Below are 7,144 nucleotides of genomic sequence, written 5' to 3' on the forward strand. Positions count from 1 at the left end.
GGTGGACATTTCATTCCTTCTTAAAAGGGGGAACCAAATACCCAGGGAAGGAGTTGCAGAGATTAACTTTGGGACATTTTATTGATGGATGCTTGATGGGAGAGGACCCAGTTTATGATGGATGATACTAATCCTAGGTATGTGTTTCTGCAGGATGAGCAAGGTACAACATAAAATTCATTAAAAATACTCCTCCATGTCTTCTGTTCCAGTTCCTCCATTCAAGTTACTGCCTTCACTTCCCTGAATGATGGACTACAAACCATATGATGAAATAAGCCATTTATTCCCAAAATTTCTTTTGGTTGTGGTCTTACATAGCAACAGAAACTCTAAGACATAAATTAAACTCTGCTTCTCTAGAAGACTATTGATTTTCTGGATTTCTACCACGGAGGGAATTTGCAGGTCAATTCTTCTTTCCGGGTTTCCCAGTATATTTTTAATCTTGAGGCACATATTTCATATTTCAGTGTTTGCTGATAGTATAGGATATAAGATTTCTGTGGTGTCAACCATTTTACCACTTTCCACTATTTAATACTCTGTTTGTCATCACAATTATCTCCAAATCTATAATGTACAATTCTATGTTATATAAGCAATCTACTTTATGGTATTTTCATTCAAATACTGAACAATATTCTTGAAAATTAGACAAGATTTAGAAGTAAAGAATGTTCAAAAGTTTTTCACTTTTCCTTTCCTTCCCCCCATAACTCCTTGTCCTGTTCTTCTATCTCTTTAACTTAATTTTTAATGCATGTATTTTTAATGCTATCTTCTTAATGTATGTCTAAAATGATTGGTCTATTATCGTATGTATCAGTAGGAAAGAAAGAGGAGATAGGATTAATAAGAAGAAAAATTAATATTTGAATATGAAATATTTGAATGTCTTCATAAAGAATATATTAAGAGAGAAATATTTAAAAGCTAATAATTTGCATTTTCATGAAATTAAAGTAAATAACAAACTATAAATTTTATAACTTAATGTTTAAAAAAAACAATTTAAATGGAAGGCAGTGATTCAATGATGCAAAGTTTATAATAACTGCTCTACCCACAGAAGCATGACAATATCCTAAAGTAATTTAGGCTAAAGAGCAAAAGTCAATGTGTTACCCTCTTAGAACCTACTACTAAAATTTTGGTCACAGGTTATTTAATTAAATTTTATCTTAGTTTAAATATTGGTATTTAATAAGACTCTATCAAATGAGTTGAAAAATATTTTTAAGATTTTTTACTTTTCAAAATTACATCATTAAATCATTTACCATTTTATCTCTTTCCTTGAATCCTACTCTCTCAAGCTCATTGTTTTTTCTTTATATGTTGTTACATTTATATGTACATATACATGTGTGCATTTGTTTGTATTTTGCAATACAAAATTCCTAAGTTCTGTTCATATAATATTATATATATGTAAATGATCACAAGGATCATCACAAAATAATTACAAATCATTTGATTTTATCAGCAGAAAAAATATCCCATGTAGGTGGATGTGTGAGACAAGATTATATATTTTAAAGTAAATAGTGGTAATGATGTGATTGCTCAAGCCCAATCTAGGACTGGGAAAATAGCTATATTTGCCATATCAATTCTGCAGCAGATAGATATAAAGGCCACACAGGCTTTGATTCTGGTACCCACTAGTGAATTGGCTCAGCAGATACAAAATGTGGTTATGACATTAAGAAACTACATGGATGACTCTTGTCATTCCTGTATTGGGCGCACCAGTGTGTGTGTGCTAAGGTGCAGAAGTTGCAAATGGAAGCTTCCCATATCATCATGGGTACCTCTGTCAGGGTGTTTGTTATGTTTAACCAGAAATACCTGTCCACCAAATACATCAAGATATTTGTACTAGATGGAGCAGATGAAATGTTAAGCTGTGGGTTCAAGGATCAGATCTATGATACATTCCAAAAGCTCAACAGTAACACATAGGTAGTTTTGTTGTCTGCTACAATACCTTCTGATGTCCTTGAGGTCACCAAAAAGTTCATGAAAGACTATTCAGATTCTTGTCAAGAAGGAAGAGTTGACCCTGGAGGGTATCTGCCAATTCTACATCAATGTGGAATGAGATGACTGGAAGCTTGACACATTGTGTGACTTGTATGAAATACTGACCATCACTCGGGCAATAATCTTTATCAATACCAGTAGGAAGGAAAAGGTGCATGCTCAGTTTTCTGCCATGCATGGAGATATAGGCCAAAAAGAAAGAGATGTGATCATGAGGGCATTCCGGTCTGGCTCTAGCAGAGTATTGATTATCACTGACCTGTTGGCCAGAGGCATTGATGTGCAGCAGGTCTCCTTAGTCATCAATTACAACCTTCCCACCAACAGGAAAAAATACATGCACATAATCAGTTGAGATGGTCAGTTTGGCTGTAAGGGTGTGGCTATTAACATGGTGACAGAAGATAAGAGGGCTCTTTGAGACATGGAGACTTTGTACAACACCTCCATTGAAGAGATGCCCCTCAACGTTGCTGACCTCATTTGAGGGGCTGTCCTGCTCCCTGGTTCTAGCCTAGGGTTCAGTCTTGGTGGGGCCTGAGGAACAGCTGGAGGGGAGTAGGGAAACGAGCTAAGGCATGGACATCTTGTTTTTGATTTTGTTTTTTTTTGTTTTGTTTTGTTTGTTTTGTTTCAGTTTTTTCTTTCTCTTTGAATAAATATCACTTTTTGAGGCAAATAAATAAATAAATAAAGCTGGACAGAAGGTATAAAACTTCTTTCAGGTTATGAAACCATGTCTATAGGAAAAATGAGAATAGATCCTATACAATACAACTTTGACAGCATTGTATGAAACCTGGCAGTTGACAGCTATGTAGCTCACTTGTGTGGATTTCTTTTCTTTTTGGTTTTCTATGAAGAACTTGGCCCACAGAAAGTGAAGGCTAAATATCCCAAACTAGAATCTCTTCCAGAGGAACTAAAACAAGATGAGAATGAACACTCCAAATACTTTACAAATATTGGCTTCCCAAGCAACTAAAATAAGCTGAGAAGTGACACCATTTATGTGAAAGGACAGAGCTGTGAAGCAAAGGACCTCCATAAGGAAAAAGATAAAAACTCTGTCTTAGTTTAAGATCTATAGAAAGAACCTAAGATAAAATCATTGGCATACTGTACTGTCTTAAACAGTGCCAAACTTGCACCACCATTAGGAAGTAGAACAGTGGAGGACATGCATTTGCCAAAGCTGACCTAAAGGATGCTTTGTGTTGGGGTAGCGTTTTTGTGCACTATATCAAGATGTGTCTCTGCACTTTTGCATCTGCCTAAGGCATTCTCTGATTAACTTTAATAGAGAGCTGAATGGATTATAGCAATGAAGGAGAGGATAGGTGTGACTTCTGTGTAAAGTTAGGGACTCTGGGAAAGAGTCTAAGATCCAATTCATCAGTCAGACACAGAGCTAAAAGATCATCAGTCTTAGTCTTAGGCAGAGGAAGTTGGATGTATGAGAGGAGAGATAATGAGCCATGTGGTAGAACATAGACTAATATATGCAGGTTAATTAAAGGTATAAGAGCTAGTTGCGACACTTAAGCCAAGACCTTAAGCTTTCATAAATAGTAAAAGATCTCCAAGTCACTACCTAGGAGCTGGGAGATCATAGAAAGTCCAAACAGTTACAGCTTTTTCCCATCCTATAGGAGTTTGTAACTCATCGAGTCACTTTGTATATTTCACTGGTTAATCAGTGGCAAAGACTGACATCATGTAGGGGCATAAAATTTGGTAAAGATTTACACTGTGTATAGAGATTGAAAATGTTGTCTTTTAAAGCAAATATTCCAGTCATCAGAAAAAAATCATCATTTGGGTCCTAAAAGAGAAGTTTTTTTTAATTTGTTTTATTTTATTGGATATTTTCTTTATATACATTTCAAATGCTATCCCCTTTCCAGGTCTGCCCTCCAGGAACCCCCTAACTCATTCCCCCTGCCTCTATAAGGGTGCTCCCCCACCTACGCATTCCTACCTTCCTGACCTGGCATTTCCCTAAACTGGGGCATCAAAGAGCCTCGGGTCCAAAGGCACCTCTTCCCACTGATGTCCAACAAGCCCCTCCCCCCGTGTGCACTCTTTGGTTGGTGGTCCATTCCCTGGGAGCTCCAGGAGCTCCGGAGTTCTGACTGGTTGGCAATGTTGCTCCTCCCATGGGGCGGCAAACCCCCTCAGTTCCTTCAGAGAAGTTTAAGTAATAGGCTACAGTATCTGTTTAGTATGCATTCACATTTCACAGATAAATTTTACCTTCTCAGAAATAATCTTTATGTTTCTTTTTGGCCTTTCTCCTGACAAAGTCTATAAGTAGTAGATTGATGAAAGAACATTAGAATTCTCAACCTTTACCAGTATTATTGGGTTGGCTTCTCTCAGGTTGTGTCTTAGTTAGGGTTTTGCTGCTGTGAACGGATACCAAGACAATTCTTAGACAACATTTAATTGGGGTTTTCTTACAGATTCAGAGTCTATTATCATCAAGGTGGGAGAATGGCAGCATCCAGGCAGACATGGGGATGGAGGAGCTGAGAGTCCCACCTCTTGTTCTGAAGGCAGCTAGAAGACTGGCAGCTAGGATGAAAGTATTAAGCTCACACCCATAGTGACATACCTACTCCAACAAGGTCACACCTGCTCCAAGACCACACCTCCTAATAGTGCCACTTCCTGGGCCAAGCATACACACACCATCACAGGTTGTAAATGATTTTTGACAACTCTCCACTTTGCTACCCATTCAAGGTAGTTTTCACTCTCCAATTAGTGTCCTGGACCTTCATCTCTGAAAGCTAGGAATTTACCCCAGTGTACCTTTCTTAAAAATTGACAATTACTTAGACAATCTCTAATGGACCACCTGGGTACTAAGCCTATTCTTTCTTATCCCATCATCTATCACAGACACTTTTCATGAAGTTAATAATCACCAACTACAACATGTTGCTTCCCATTCCTTTCTGTCCTCATTCACCTCTTGAGAATGATGAGTACCAGTAATACCTTAACTTTGAAAAATCCAGTGGGAATATTTTTTATTTGTTGATTAAAGGATATCTCCTTGGGAATGTGGTACAAAATGTATGTACTGTTTAATATCATAGCCAGGAAAAAGTTATATAAATAAAATTCAATAACAAAAGAGTTTCTCAATCCCACAAGTCCTATTAAACATGCTCAAATTCACATGTGTATAAAAGAAGAATTGAGTAAATATATCATTGCATGCACATTGGATATCCCCACTGTAAACTGTATGATAGTCAGGAAAAAGAACCAAAAAAAATTATAAGCAGGGTTCAGAACATTATGGTAAGCTAAACAACTTTCACATTCATCTACTGTTCTAAAAGTTTGTGGATTTGTCACTATCTTTAAAAAAAACTTTTTATTGGTTCTTTGTGATTTTCATATCACGTACCCCAATCCCACTCATCCCCTCCTTTTGTATCCACTCTCCATTCTTGCAACCTCTCCACCACAAATGGGAGGAAAATTCTTGTCAAAGCTGTATAGTATATCACAGTGTGTCTCACAGTATACTCTTTAGTCTACACTTCTTTGCTCAAAAATTTTTATTGCAATGATTCATTGGTCTGTCACAAAGTTTCTGACTTTTACCACTCTATCAATACTGAAACCTCATTGGGACTCTTATTGAATATCTTGTTGTGGCCCTGTGTAATGGAGTTTTTATAGTTTGGGATCTGTAGCCCTGGACCCTTCATGCATTCCAGCAGTTCATTGAAGGAGCAGAGGTTGGGATGAGCCAATTCAAAGACATGGATATGAACCTGTAAAATATCTGAGTTGGTCAGCATGCTGGATCTCTTGTTCTCACACCCTTGGGGCTGGCTCACCAGCAAACCCTAGTAGCAGAACTAGCACTATTCTGATGCTTAACCAAGGTGCAGGGCTTGATCTTCCCTGAGTGCTGTAGCTGGTGAGGGACACAGCCAATTCGCCAAGTATCATGAACATGTTGCCAGCTCCTCTGCCTGCCATAGATGGTGAGAGAGGTAGGACTGCATCTCCGTCATCTGTGCCACTACCCAGTAGACAAGAGGCAGTATCAACTCTCCCACTTTCATATCGTTTACTTACTCATGCTTCTACAATCATGTTCAGTTCTACTGTGTTACCCAGGGGAGCTGTAGGACCTGTTCTCCAAAATATTGCAGCAGGTGAAGGGCAGGGACAGCTCGCCTGCACTAGAAACCTCAGGGCAGGCTTTACTGACTGTTGTAGGTAGCAAGGGGTGGAGACAGGTGTCATCTCCTTTTCACCTATGTCACTACATGCTAGACAAGTGGTGGGGCCAACTCTGCCATGGTCAACTCTGAGCTGGCTGGCCCATTCCCATATTACCAGGGTCAGCTCCTCTTTGCTGCCCAGGCTCGGTGCATGGTCTGCTCTCATGAGTGCTGCAGCCAATAAAGTGCAGGACAAGCTTTCCTGCTTTTATGAAAACAGGGCTATGTGTCCTGCTTTACATAGATGATAAGGGGCAAGTGGAAAGAAGGCTATCTTTCCCTTATCCTTAGCACTACATAAAAGAGGAAGTATAGGGCCAGGTCTCCCATGCTCATATACTTGGTAGGCGGCTCACCCACAACTTCTGCAAAGTGCAGAGCCACTCTCCCAAGTACTACAGTTGGCTAGGGGCAGGATCAAGTCTCCTTTTTTTCCTGACCCCAGAGCCAGCTCTTCTAGATGCTCAAGTAAGGGATGAGTCCTGCAAAGCCCTCAGACATCAACTTGTAATCCAGCAATAGCCTAGACTAGAGACATCTGTCTGGACTTTGGGGGTAATAGTCCTTGCTGCAACCTTGCCATGGACTCAGACTTGAGCCCTGGTGGCAGCACAGCCAGAACTCTACCATGGTCCTGGGTAGCATCACCAACTATTCACATTGTGCTGTTCCTCACTATCCTTGAGTCTATAGTTCTGCGTCTCTTAATTGTGCCTAAACCCTATATTTTTCTCTTTCATTTCTCCACCACTTGCTTCTCTTAGAGGAACTTAGGGTCTTTGGGTGTTTAAGGTCATCTTGGAGCTGGTCTCAAGCGTGCTATGCCCAACTCATGCACT

General features: G+C 39.3%; 1 pseudogene; it reads left to right on the forward strand.

Annotated features, from left to right (window-relative positions):
• The first annotated feature begins 117 nt into the window (after window positions 1-117).
• LOC116091633 lies at window positions 118-2,424 on the forward strand (annotated as a pseudogene).
• The last annotated feature ends 4,720 nt before the right edge of the window (window positions 2,425-7,144 follow it).

The sequence above is a fragment of the Mastomys coucha genome, unplaced genomic scaffold, assembly GCF_008632895.1.
Source record: "Mastomys coucha isolate ucsf_1 unplaced genomic scaffold, UCSF_Mcou_1 pScaffold15, whole genome shotgun sequence".
Taxonomy (NCBI): domain Eukaryota; kingdom Metazoa; phylum Chordata; class Mammalia; order Rodentia; family Muridae; genus Mastomys; species Mastomys coucha.